Source organism: Microcebus murinus, chromosome 19, assembly GCF_040939455.1.
Source record: "Microcebus murinus isolate Inina chromosome 19, M.murinus_Inina_mat1.0, whole genome shotgun sequence".
In the NCBI taxonomy this organism is placed as follows: domain Eukaryota; kingdom Metazoa; phylum Chordata; class Mammalia; order Primates; family Cheirogaleidae; genus Microcebus; species Microcebus murinus.
In genome coordinates this window covers 11630310-11644760 of record NC_134122.1, presented here as the reverse complement: position 1 = coordinate 11644760, position 14451 = coordinate 11630310, and the positions used below count along the sequence as shown (strand labels likewise).

The 14451-nt window shown below is 45.9% G+C and overlaps 1 protein-coding gene across 3 annotated transcripts in view; it reads left to right on the top strand.

Moving 5' to 3' along the window:
• The first annotated feature begins 3336 nt into the window (after positions 1-3336).
• LOC105855229 (acyl-coenzyme A synthetase ACSM2B, mitochondrial-like) overlaps positions 3337-14451 on the top strand; it is a 37828-nt gene continuing 26713 nt past the window's right edge. The window contains exons 1-3 of one of the 3 annotated variants that reach the window (XM_075995126.1): positions 3337-3508; positions 10064-10121; positions 12883-13018. The gene's annotated coding sequence lies outside the window, so the exon portion shown is untranslated. Of the gene's footprint in view, positions 3509-8889; positions 8909-9877; positions 10122-12882; positions 13019-14451 lie in introns of those variants that run through there. The other 2 variants (XM_075995125.1, XM_012736087.3) reach the window with 2 other exon arrangements.

The following is a 14451-nucleotide window of genomic DNA, read 5'->3' as shown; positions in this document are numbered from 1 at the left end:
TTTACTCATCAGCAGATCCAGTGGCCTGCCGAACTGTCTTTAGAAGACCTGGCCCCCAAATTCTTAGAGAACGGATTTGAGAAGTTCCTCCCACACCCTTGCATGGTGCCTGTGACGTTAAACCCTTTCTCCACTGTGACCCGCTCTCTCGGCTCTAGAGCGGCGGGCAGTGAACCCGGACGGGCTGTGGCATCGGGGTCTCCCTCCGCTCCCTCTCCTGGGGGAGTCAATGGCCCTCCCAAGGCCTTGGCCCAGCCTCATGTCTCTTCCCTCCCTCACACTCTGTGCCCTCCTTCTCCTGCTGAAGTCCCCTTTGTCCTTCCACTTCCACTCTTCTCATCCTGAAGGCTCCGCTTTTGGCCTCAGCTTTTAGGTCACTTCCTCTGTAAAGCTTCCCCTGAGCCCCATGGGAGGGATCCTCTGGGGACCGCATGGCGGCAGAGACAGCAGATCCGTGGGGTGGGCTGGGCTGGGCTAGACGGGCTAGACTCAGAAAATAGCTTTCTGCTTTTTCCTCCCACCCTGGTATTCAAATCTCTTTTCCTCACCTAAGACACTATATACCCTTGAGCAGATCATTCATCTTTTTATTCTCTCTCAAGAAACAGAAGATTTTTGAGATCTTCCCAGAAACCTAGCACTTTGTTCCCTACCCACAAGATTCTCAGGGGTGGCAGCATCACGCTCCTCTGCCTTCAGGGCAGCTCTGCTGGAAAAGTGAAAGACTTTTCCTGGGTGGGTGTTATCCTACCCAGGCTTTACCATGACCTTACCAGACAGCTGCTACTTTTATCCCCATTTTGTAAAGGGGGAAACTGAGGCACAGTGGGGTTAGTCTGTGTGTTCATCCAGGACGTGGCACAGCCGAGACTTAAAATGGGTTTTTTTTTTTCTTTATGGCAATGCTCAGGCATTGTCTCTTGTTCTCAGGCTGCCTCCAAAATCTTGGGTCAGTCCAGATAGGTCGCCAAAGTCTCCCCGAGATGATTAGAGCTGGAAGGAGATAAAGAAAAATATGTTCTTCACTCAATCGTTCTGATTCCTGACATAGCCCCCCTGCCCCGGGAGATTCGGAGTCTCTACCACGGGGTTCTGGCCCCATAGTTTCCCAGGGGGTCCCAGCAGTTCTCCTCCCTCTCCACGTGCATTGGCTCCCCACGGTGCGTCAGGTTCCAGGGACACAGGAGTGGCCGGCAGACTGCGCACAGCCTCCGACAGTGACGCTTACAAACCCTTTGCTTTTAGACTGCCAATTTGCAGAAACATAATGTTACGTATAGGAAAGACACCAGACTTTGAAGTCTGGTCTGAGTCCAACTGTAGCCCTTACACACTGTGGGGTCTTAGCTGAGTCACCTGTCCTCTCAGAACTCAATTTCCTCATCTATAAAATGGGCTCTGTATACCTCCCGTGCAGAGTTCTTGTTAAGATTGCATGTGAGCATATCTGTAGAGCATCGAAGAACAGAAGTAGCCATTATCCTTTAACAAAAACAATCTCAAGGAAAAAACTTGATTTTCCATCTCACAGATTTCCAACTGGACTATGGTATCCTGAAAGATGTCTAAGAGTCAAAATTCTTTAAAAAGGAAAGGAAAAAATCCTGTTCTGAGCAGCCCAGGAAAGTCCAAGATCATGACCTGGCAGTGTCCCCAGTGGCCAGGTGCAAAGGTTTCCCCAGAGAGAGGTTTTCAGACCATTCTAAATAAGGTAGTGCACCCGCACAGTCATACACCCACATCCAAATGTGGGCACAGCAACAAACACGTCTGCGCAGCCACGCATAAACACTCACACATGCAAGCACACACAAATGTCTACAGTCATACTGATAGCCCCTACACTCACACATTCACACACCAATACACACACCTACATACACACACAGTCTGGTGCACACGTCAAACTCATGTGTAGGCATGTAGACATACACTTACATACAGAGCTACATATACACAATACTCATACACACAATCACATACACATTCATACACATACAGTCACACACACACTCACATGTCTACCAACAGTCATGCACATATACAAGTACACATAAACAGCTGCACACATGCTCATACAGCCTTACACACACACTCACACATGCACATATACATATACACAGTCCCATACATGCCCTTGCACTCACTCACACACAGACACACATGTGCACAAACTCACATGCACAGTCTCACACACATGCATTCACACACGGAACCACACACATACAACAGTTATTCACACACACAGTCGCATGCACACAGACAACTTAAACACATACACCTCTGCTGTCACACACACAACTACACAGTTCACACAGTCACACTCGCTATCATGTCAAAAGGTTTTATTTTCTTCATATCCCTTATTCCTTCACTCAAATAATTACTGAGTATTTACTATGTGCTAGATGTTCTACGTTCTTGAGCTAAATCATTGAAGAAAACAGGCAAAGATCTCTGTCCTTATGAAGCTTAAATTCTAATGACATGAGACAGAGGGAAAAAATAATGAATAAGTAAATTCTGTAATATTTTAGAAGGTGGTAAGTATTAAGAAAAATAATTCCTGGTAATATGGAGGAGAGAGAACCAGTTTGGAAGTAGGTTGCAATTTTGAGCAGGCGATCAAGGTAAGCTTCATTGAGAAGCTGACAATATTTGGCAGAGATCTGAAGAGGAGAGGGAGTTAGTTATCCATGTGGATACCTGGGGGAAAAGCAGTCTGAGAGGAGGGAACAGCAAGTGCAAAGGCCCTGAGGCAGGGGGTGCCTTCAAGGAACAGGAAGGAAAACAGTGTGGCTGATGTGCAGTAAATCCGGGGTAAAGGAGGAGGACGTCAAGCCAGAGATGAAGAGGGTGTGTGAAGATCATATAGGGCCTTGAAGGACAAGGTGAAAACTTTGATGTTAATTTTGTGTGAGATCGAGATTCACTGCTGGGTTCCAAGCAGAGATGTGATATGATCCGCCTTCTGACTTACCCTTAACAGCATCTAAAATCAACTTAATCATTTTACATGTTATTGTCTATCTTACCTCCAAACAGAAAAAAAAAGAAAAAATCCGCCTTGGTCACCTCCGTCTCTGTGTGACAGCTGCACTCAATCAATGCGTGTTCAATAATTGACAGGGATGACATTTCCAGGGAGGACAGTGTTCCATGGTGCTCTAGTTTGGATATTTGTCTTCTAAAAACATCGTGTTGACATTTGATCTCCAATGTTGAAGGGGGTGGCTGACAGGAGGTAATGAGCTCGTGGGGGAGGAGCCTTCATGAATATATAAATGTCTTCCCTTGGGGGTGAGTGCGTTCTCACTCTTCTACTTCCCGTAAATTTAGCTGGTTGCTAAAAGGAGCTTAGCATCTCCCCTATCTCGCCCTTGCTTCCTCTCTCACCATGTGATCTCTGCACGTACCGGTTCCCTTCACCTTCTGCCGTGAGTGGAAGCAGCCTGAAGCCCTCACCAAGTGCAGATGCCCAATCTAGAAATTTCCAGCCATCAGAATCGTGAGCCAAATAACCTTTTTTTTAAAAAAAAAAAAAAATAAGTTGCCGAGTCTCAGGTACTCCTTTATAGCAACACAAAACAGACTAAAACAGAAAACTGGTGCTGAGGAATGGGGATGTTGCTATGAAGATATCAGAAAACCTGGGAGCAGCTTTAGAACAGAGTAGTGGGAAGAGGGTGGAAAACTTTGCAGGGCTCAGAAGAGGACAGAAAGATGAGGGAAAGTTTGGAACTTCTTAGAGGTTGGCTAAGTGGTTGTGACCAACATGCTATCAACCTAAAATAATCAAAAGGCTCAAGAGCTAGTTAAAAGAGTTTATTACTCAAGCACAAAGAATGAGGGCACTGTCCTGGGAGCAGAGGCACACCAAAGAAAGGTGATCAAGGCTCGTGACGTGGGGAAATATGAGGATCATTGATGTCAGCAAAATGGAGGTATTTTCTATACAAGGGCTGGCATACAGGCATGAGACTTGATTGGCTACTATTGATTACACTCTCAGGGGGTTGTTTAACAATCTATTTTAAAGAAGTAACAGACACAGGCATCTCTATTGCTACATCATATAGACTTAAGCTTGAGTAAAATATAGGGAGTCTGCCTGGATTCATAAGAAGACTTTTCTAGTATATTACATGGCCTAAATACTTAACCTCTTAAGCCTCCTTTTAAGGCTAACTGTTGTAATAAATGTATAATGTAATAAGTTGCATTCTATCCTCTATGGAAACCTGTTTGTTCTCTGAACAAAGAAGGAAGTTGACTACGTATTGTAGTAAGACAGTTGTTTCAATGAAGTCAACATCTGAGAGGTATGTTTTTAATATTTGTGAAAAGTGAAAAAAACTAGACCTTTATTGCTCACCATACACAAAAATCAAGCTAAAATGATTCAAGACTTAAATCTAAGACCTGTAACTATGAAACTACTAGAAGAAAATATTGGGAAAATGCACCAGGACAATTGTCTGGGCAAAGATTGTGTGTGTGTGTGTGTGTGTGTGTGTGTGTATGTAATACTCCCAAAGCACAGACAACCAAAGCAAAAATAGATAATTAGGATCAGATCAAGCTAAAAAGCTTCTGCACAGCAAGGGAAACAATCAACAAAATGAAGAGACAAACCACAGAATGAGATAAAATATTTGCAAACTATCCATCTGATAAAAGATTAATAACCAGAATATATAAGGAGTTCAAACAACTCAATAGCAAAAAAATAAAAAACCAGAAAAAATCCAATTCAAAATTTTTAGCAAAAGATCTAAACAGACATTTCTCCAAAGAAGATATAAATGGCCAACAGGCATATGGAAAAACATGCTCAATATCACTAATCATCAGAGGAATGCAAATCAAAACCACAATAAGATATCATCTCATCCCAGTTTAAATGCCCTACATCAAAGAGACAGGCAATAACAGATGCTGGTGGGGCTGTGGAGAAAGGGGAATTCTCAAATACTGCTGGTGGGAAAGTAAATCAGTACAGCCACTGTCTAGAACAGTATGGAGGTTCTTCAAAGAATTAAAAATAGACCCACCATATGGTCCAGCAATTCCACTACTTGGTATATACCCAAAAAAAAAAAGGAAATCAATATATCAAAGAGATATCTGTGCTCCCATGTTTATTGCAGCACTATTCATAATAGCCAAAATGTGGCATCAACCTAAGTGCCCATCAATGCATGAATGAACAAAGAAAACATGGCATATATACATAGTGCAATACTATTTAGCCATAAAAGAAGAATGAGATTCTGTCATTTGCAGCAACATGGATGGAACTGGAGGCTCTTATGCTAAGTGAAACAAACACAGAAAGATAAACATCCCATGTTCCCACTCATATGTGGGGGACAAAAACTTGGATCTCATGAAGATAGAGAGTAGACTGCTAGTTACCAGAGGTTGGGAAGGGAAGGGTAGACAGAGGGGATGAAGGGAGGAGTAAAAGAATAGAAATGTATTTATTGCCACTGAATTTTACAGTTAAAATGGTAAAGATGGTAAATTATGCATGTATGTTTTACCCGTAAAAAATAAATTAACATGTCCATAAATAATGTCGACAACAAAAAAGAGTTTATTCAAGCTCAAAGTGGTGAAGACACCATCCTGGGCAGCAGAGTGACATCAAAGAATGGTGATCAGTGCTCCTGGTGTGGGGGAAAATGAGGATCATTCATAGCATATAGGCAAAGTGGAAGTGCTGAGCAGAATCGCAACATTTTCCACACAAAGGCTAACACACAGATGTAAGATTTGTCTACTATTAATTACACCCTAAGGGAGTTGTTTAACATTGTGTTATATAGAGGTAACTGACACAAGGGTTTCTACCCCACTTTGTTTAGTCTAGGTTTGAATGAAGTCTAGGGAGTCTGGTTAGTGTACAACATCTCAACATAAAGGTCAAAAAGCAACGGTCATGGGTGTTACATGAACCAGCTTTCAGAGTTTAAACTTTTCCCTTTAGCATATTAAATTTGGAAGTTCCTGAAACTTTATTTCTTTTTGCAATGCTGATAGAAATAGAGACAGTAAAGTTAATGCTGAAGAAGTCTCAGGTGTAAATGAGAAACTTATTGGGGATTGGAGCAAAGGTCACTATTACACTGTAGCAAAGAACTTGGATGCGCTGTGTCCATGCCCCAGGGCTTTGTGGAAGACAATTTAAGAGTGACAACCTTGGGTATCTGGTAGAAGAGATTTCTAAGCAGCAAAGTGTTCAAAACATGCTGTGGTTACTTTTAACAGCTTATGCTGAATTACGGCAGCAAAGAAGTTACCTAAAGGCAGAATTTATAACTATAATAAAAAGGAAGCAGAGCATACAAATTTGGAAAATTCCCATCCTGGGCGTGTTGTCAAGAAGGAAAGAACATTTTCAGGAGCAGAATCGAAGGATGCAGCAGAGCCAGGTGCTAATATACAAGACGATTAGAAAAGGGCCCCAAAGGCAGTTCCGAAAACTTTGAAGCTGCCCCTCCCATCACAGGCCAAGAGGCCTAGGAGGACAGAACGGTTTCAGGGGACAGGCCTGGGGCACTGCTGCTCTGAACCACCTCAGGATGCTGCTACCTGCATCCTGGCCAGTCCCGCCCAGCTGTGGTTCAAATGGCCCCAGGTTGTGCTCAGGCTACCGCTCTGTAGGGTGCAAGCCCTCAGCCTGGGCAATGTCTATGTGGTATTAAGTCTGCAGGTGCCCAGCATGCGAGAGCCACGGAGGCATGGCGACTTCCACCTAGATTTCAGAGGATGTTTTAGAAAGCCTGGGTGTCCGAGCAGAAACCTGCCACAGGGCAGAGCCACCGCTGAGAGTCCCCACCTGGGCAATGCCTGCTGGAGCTGCAGGAGTGGAGCTGCCATCAGGACCCTGGAATTGTAGAGCCACCAGCAGCTTGTGACTTCAGCCTGGAGAAACCTCTGGCATTAGACTCCAGCCTCTGAGATCAGCCACAGAGGCTGCACCCAGGAAAGCCATGGGGACAGGGCCACCTGCGTCCCTGGGAGCCCACACCGCACACCAGTGTGCCCAGGTTGCCAGCCATGGAGTTAAAAGAGATTATTCTGGAGATTGGAGATTTAATCAGCCCGTCTGGGTTTTGTGCTTGCATGGGACCTGTTACCCCTTTATTGGCTGATTTCTCCCTTTTGGAATGGGAATGTTTACCCAATGCCAGTACAACCATTGTACTTTGGAAGTAAATAACTTATTTTTAGTTTTACTGGCACATAGTTGGAAGGGACTTGCCCTGAGTCTCGGGTGAGACTTTGGACTTTGAATTTTTAAGTTTGTGCTGAAACCAGTTATGACTTTTGGAACTTTGGGGATGAATGTGGCATTGAGAAGGACATGAGATTGGGGGGTGGGCAGGGGAAGAATGCTATGGTTTAGACACTTGTCTCCTACAAACCTCATGTTGAAATTCGATGCCCAGTGTTGGACGTGGAGCCTAATGGAAGGCACCGAGACATGGGGAAGGATCCCTCATGAATGGATTAATGCCCTCCTTGGGGGATGAGTGAGTTCTTGCTCTATGAGTTCCCCCAAACACCTGGATATTAAAAAAAAAAAAAAAAAAAAAAAAAAGCTTGTCACCTCCCCTTGCTCTCTTGCTTCTGCTCTTGCCATCTCTGAACACGCAGGTTCCCCTTCGCCTTCCACCAAGTGTGGAAGGAGCCTTAGGTCCTCACCAGGCACAGGTGCCCATCAGAATCAGGAGCCAAACAAGTGTTTTTTAAAAAATATAAATTACCCAGCCTCAGGTTGTTGGGGTGGAAAGCCCACTAGGTGCTCACGGCACAGGTGGAGAAAAGCTTCCCACACAGAGATTAGGATACATAAAAGTATCTTTTTAGAAGGCGCACGCGCGCGCGCGCGCGAGAGAGAGAGAGATAAGGAGGGAGTCAGAGAGAGAAGGGAAAGAGAGGGAGAAAATAGAGCAGGGAGACGGCGTGGCATCCTAAAGAGAGAGAAGGGAGGTCCCCTCCCTGAGGTCAAGAGGCTTACTGATTTGGGGAAATGGAGAGAAAAAAATAGTGACTGGCTGTGAGTTGATAACAAAAGCAGTGGCAGGATGTCACAGTCCAAGAGTTGGTGTCCCCACCTTTCCTTGGAGATGGGATTATGGCAGGAGACGTGGCTTTGCCCTTGAGCTATGGTGGAGGCAAGGGCAATGGTGGAGGCGGCAGCTTGTTCTCCTGCTGTTCCCAAAAAACAATTTGAGAGAGAAAGATTTACATCTCTTTTCTGTCCGTTCAGCTCTTTTCAGAAGTTATGCAAAACAGAACTCCCGAGGGGTGTCTGCTAGGGGGAGAACTCACAGGGTTGATCTTTAACTGTTACTAGGACATTGTGGAATTAGGCATTCTCCTGTCATTTTTGCAAGGCTGTGCCTTTCGAGGTATTGCTTTACAGCAACATAAAATGGACTAAGACCCGTGGCTTGTATTCTGGAACTTGGATCTAGTAGCTCCCAAACCAAATGTGTCTGTGGATTCTTTAGTCCCAGTGTCTCGCAGGACAAATGATTTTTTCTTGAGCTTCCTTTCATTCATGGGACTCTGACTGCCATTCCAAGGACTGTGTCCCTCAGTCCCTAAATCTGCTGCATCCATTTGATCTGCAGGAAGGATCAAAACAACCTCCGAACCCTCCCTCCCTGCAGATGTGTCAGTGTGAGTCCAGACTCCTCCTCTAAGCCTCCCATCCTAAACTTAAGTAACTGTGAGTTATTGAGTGCTTACTGTGTGCCATGTATTTGGTTTAATTTTTAATTTTTTTTATTTCAGAATATTACAGGGGTACAAACACTTTGGTAACATAAATTGCCCAAGTCCACGCCAGAAGCATGCCCAACTCTCAGACAGCGTGCACCACACCCATCAGGTGTGAATTTCCCCATCCCCTCTTCCCCTGTCCCAAATGCCAGATCCCCAATGAGTGTTACTTCCACATGTGCATAATACATGTTGATCAATTAGTACCAATTTAATGATGAGTACATGTGGCGTTTGTTTTTCCATTCTTGTGATACTTGACCTAGAAGAATGGTCTCCAGCCCCATCCAGGTTAATATAATAGGTATTAATTCACCATTTTGTTTATGGCTCGGTAGTACTCTGTATAATACATATACCATATTTTACTAATCCCCTCATGTCTGGATGGGAATTTGGGTGGTTTTCACATCTCTGCAATTGTGAATTGTGCTGCTAAAAACATTTGAATCCAGGTATCTTTTTTATAGAATGTCTTTTTTTTTTTCCCCTTTGTGTAAATACCCAGTCGTGGGATTGCAGGATCAAATGGTAGTTCTACTTTTAGTTCTTTGAGGTATCTCCAGACTACTTTCCATAGAGGTTGTACTAGTTTGCAGTGTATGAGTGTTCCTATCTCTCTGCATCCACACCAGTATCTGTTGCTCTGGGACTTCTTGATAAGAGCCATTCTCACTGGAGTTAAGTGTTATCTCATTGTGGTTTTGATTTTGCATTTCCCTGCTGATTAGAGATGTTGAGCATTTTTTTCATATGTTTGTTGGCCGTTAGTCTATCTTCTTTTGAAAAGTTTCCGTTTGTGTCCTTTGCCCATTTTTTAATGAGGTTGCTTGATTTTTTTCTTGCTGATTTGCCAGAGTTCTTTATTTTTTTAAATGTCTACTTATTTAATTTTTGCACAGATAAATTAAATTTATCAATGCCATTATTGCATGATTATTGAGTGATTAGTGGGTTAGTGACCATGGGAGTGGCTTTGTTATACAAGCAAGCTCTCTCTTACATGTGTAATCTCACTCTTCCACTCTCTGCCCTTCCATGGGCCATGAGATGACCCTCGCCAGATGCCAGTGTCATGCTCTTGGACTTTGAGTTGAATAAACCTCTTTTCTTTGTAAATTACCCAATCTGTGTTATTCTGATACAGCAGCAGAGAGCAGCTGAAGACAGGGGCACAGAGCAGCAACAGCAAGAGGGATTAGAGAAGACACAGGGAAGAGCTTTCTAGAAGAGCGTTTGTGTGACTGGGAAATATCTATTGCAGGGTTACAGAAGAAGGAACGACAGATACCTTCGGGGGTGGAGGAGAAGCGGGCTGGCAGGTGAGATTCTATGCATTTTCTCACAGCAGAAAATTGTTGCTGCCCTACATAGACAGGTGTTTCGAGCCCTGGCATTTCTAGGATCGGCCCAGAGAAAAGCATGACAGGGGCCCAAACTGCTTTTGGCATCCTCTCCAGATGTATTTCCTCCAGACCCCAAGTTGGACCCTGCTTCTGGAGCCTTCAAGATGCTCTGGCTCATTCAGATGTCCCCTGGCATGGTTCTTTGTCCCTTTGTGCTGCAGCAGTTAGTCACGGCCAGGTATCTGGCACTCACATCTTTTACCTGGCCTGGGGGCCCCTGCCCAATGCTTGCATCTCCAACAGAAATCTCACCATGGGAGAAGCTCCATCTCTGCCCCTCACAGGGGGCCTTTTAGCAAATGGACCCCTGGTGTCCAGCACCCCAGGGGAATAACTCCATAAGAGCGGGGCCCCTGGGGTTCACACTGGTCAGGGTAGGAGGGAACAGGCAAGCTCTGTGACATCAGGATCACGTTCTCCATCTGGGGAGATATAAAATCCGACATGGCCTATAATTCCCGCAGCCCCGTATCTGGCTGTGGCATTTTTCCCTTTGGTGGAGTTGCTGGAAAACTTCTTATCTCAGAAGCTCAGAGCCCTCTGATTTCCAACTCTAGTCTCAGGGCCATAAGTCAGTGGCCCCAGGGTGGGACACTCTCCGGGGAGGTTAGGGTTTCTAGGCCCTGGCCTGTGGCTGGCAGGTACGGTGTGACCACCAGCAATTTACTGCTCTACTCTGGGGCTTCATCTTCTCCACTCAGGGATCTGAAAAGGCCTTTGTTTGCTTGACTGTGTGGGTGCCTCCAACAGAGCTGCAGGAGACCTGACATCCTTCTCTTACTGGATTCCCTGACTGTGCTCAGTGCTTTAAAGCATTCTTTCACTGCATTCTCTCACACACCGCATGAGAGAGGGGCTGATATGAACCCCATTTTACAGATGGGGAAACTGAGGCTGGGAGGATCAGTGACTGTCACTCAATATTACAAGGTGGAGTCAGGTTAGAAGAGACGTCTGATTCCAACGCCTGTGCGCTTACCAGTTCACTAAACTCAGGACCACTGAAACCTGGATGGGCATGAGAGTGAGCACTAGGCATTTGGAGAAGCTCAGGAGAGGGACAGATCACCCAGATCACACGGGGGTCAGGCAGGCCTCAGTCTAAAGTAAGCCGCACTGGTGCCTTGCCACGCTCTCTGAGAAGCAGAGAAGAGTGAGCTTTCGGTGGGGTATTAGAAAGCCCCAAAGAAAAGAATCTATGATGGGAGCTCAGACAGATGGTCATGGACATTTGAGATCCCCTTTCTCTTGCCAGGGGATCTTGGGATCTTCCAGCCTCAGTTTCCTCATCTATACAGAGTGGTTAAAAGTCATCCCTGCTTCTTAGGGATGTTCTGATGATGGAGACGGAGAATTTATTGAATACACACTCATTAAACCTACTGAGCTGTACCAGACACTGTTTTAGGACTTGAGGAACAAAAGTAAACAAATACAAAAGTCACTGCCCTCAGGGAACTTGTGTCTTATAAGGAGGACACAAACAAGTAAGGCATAAGTAGAGAGTGACACCTGTGTGGCCAAAGAGAAGAAAGGTGGCAGGAGGGTGGAATGCAGTGATGTTAGATCAGGTCAGTGGAGAAGGACTCACCAAGAAGATGGCTTTTATTAAAGATCCAAAGGCAGCAAGGAAGCTAGTCATTTAGGAGAAGAGAATCTCAGGCAGTGGGAACAGCAAGTGCAAAGGCCCTGAGGCTGGGGCGTGTCTGACATGCAGCTAGAACAGCAGGGACGTCCTCGTGATTGGAGCAGAAGAAGTAAGGGGAAGAGTTTTGGAGAAGAGGTCTTTGAGTTAATGAGCTTGTAGGTGAGAGCAAGGACGTGGGATTTTTCTCTAGGGGTTCACAGTCTGACTTCAGTTTTAAGTCTGGCTCACTCTGGCTGCTGCATTGAGAAGACTGCAGGGAGACCAGAGAGGAGGCCACAAATCACCCTGGTGAAAAGAAAATGGTGGTGTGGATCAGGGCAGAGAATGGATCAGAGCCTGGATATAACTTTCAGGTGGATCTGAGGAACTTCCAGATCCAAGTGTGAAAGAAAAGAGTCAGGGAGACTCCAAGGTTTGATGCTGGAAGACCTAGAAGAACAGGTTGCCGTTTGCAGAGATGGATGAGAAGGTGGCTGCAGGGGGATGATTTGCAGGGAGGGGAAGTAGCAGGTGCTCAGCATTGGATTATGCGTGGTCCAGGGGCCTGTTGGACATCCAGGAGGAGAAGCCAAGCAGGTGAGGATGCAGGAGAGAGATGCAGGCTGCAGACACACGTGCGGGGTCCCTGGCAAGGCAGGCGATGGCCAAGCCACGGCAGTGGGCGAGCTCATGTGCGGAGTGAGTGTGGATAAAGGAGATGATGAGGGGTCAGCAGAAGAGACTGGGAGTGAGAGGAAAGCCAGGCCAATGGGGTGTGCTGGAAGCAAGTGAAGGGAAGGATTAAAGGAGGTGAGAGAGTTCGGCAAGTCCACTGGAGCTCCATTTCTCTCTCCCTGGTTGGAGCAATGACTCGCTGTCAGTCCCGGCCATGAACCTGCTTTCAGCTTCTTGGATTGAAAGAGCAGGTCCTGTTGGCCCCCAGGGCTCTAGGGCTGTGCAGCCTGTGAACTTGGCTAGGAGGACTGCTGTTACCCCAAGTAAGACTCCAGGGTTATCCACTGTTAATGATTATCTCTGCTCCCCTCCAAGGCTGCAGGGAATCTGGAGCTGTCTGCTTGGTTAGCTGTGCTCTCCTCCAGGACTGCAGGGGAATCTGGGCTCTTTGCTGGACATCCAAGAGTGGACCCAGCTCTCCCCTGAGAGACTTCCTGAAAGGACTCAACAGGTGAGCGCTGTTGCAAGGAATGGACTGATGGGGTCATGCCCCACGATGACACTCACCAATCTTTAGACGTTATGGTCAGTGAGGAGAGTGCCAATCCCCAGAGAAAAGCAATCTGCAATTCCTGGGCACTGTGAAATGGGGTTTCTGCCAGGTCTCAGTGAGGAGGCACTGGGCATGGTTAGCACAGAGAAAGTGAGGGACTGGGGTGGCTGGGAGAAGGGCGGTCAGAGGAACCTGGAAGTAGGGTGGTGGTCAGAGAAGGAGACGTCTCAGAGGAGGTGAGGTGGAAAAATGAGAAAGAGCCAGTTATGGAAAGAGAGAGGGACCCGCAGGTACAAAGGCAATAGACATTCCTGCCCAGGAGCTGGTAAGGAAATCTTTATTTCTTATTCCATAAAAAATAAAACAGGAGACAGAATTGTCAGACACCTTGAGCATTCTGGCTGCTGCTGCCTAGACAAAAGAAACTGTGAATTCAGCCTATTAACTGGACTACTGACTGGCTGGGTTCCTCTAATACATCATCATTAAACTTAAATTCTGCAGCCTTCTCAAGGTTCTCAGGCTGATCTTTGAATTACACCATGTAATTCAAAGATCAGCCTACACAGCCCTGGAACTACTATTCCTGGACCCATGTACATAGAAAGAATAATTACAAGAGCTATAATCACCAAAGTGATTGTATTAGGCCCTGTGGACTAAGTGCATGGTATTTAACAGTTATCAGTGAAGATTCAATTTAAAGAAATAGATGGTAATCTGGGGGCAGTGGCTCATGCCTGTAATCCCAGCACTTTGGGAGTCTGAGGTGGGAAGATTGCTTGAACCCAGGAGTTTGAGACGAGCCTGAGCAGCATAGTGAGACCTGTATCTACAAAAAATAAAAAAATTAGCCAGACATGGTGGCACCAGCCTATAGTCCCAGCTACCCAGAAGGCCAAGGCAGGAGGATTGCCTGAGTGCAAGAGTTGGAGGCTGCAGTGAGCTATGATCATGCCACTGCACTCCAGCCTGGGTGACAGAGGAAGATCCTGTATTTGAAAAGGAAGGAAGGAAGGAAGGAAGGAAGGAAGGAAGGAAGGAAGGAAGGAAGGAAGGAAGGAAGGAAGGAAGGAAGGAAGGAAGGAAGCAGGGAGGGAGGAAGGGAGGGAGGGGAGGGAGGGAGAGAGGGGAGGGAGGGAGAGAGGGTACTTGTATTAGTAAGCATTTGCTATAGTAACAAACATCCTGAACATCTCAGTGCCTTTTAGCCATACATATGGGTCGGTGAGTTGACAGTGGTCATACCAGGCTCAGTTTAACTTCACCTGTCTTGTCATTTTGGGCCCCAGGCTGAAGGTACAGCATTGATGTGGAATATGCAACTCTCACACAGAGGGCAGAAATGCAAGAGTCTCTGACCAACCACACAATCCTACCTACTCACATCC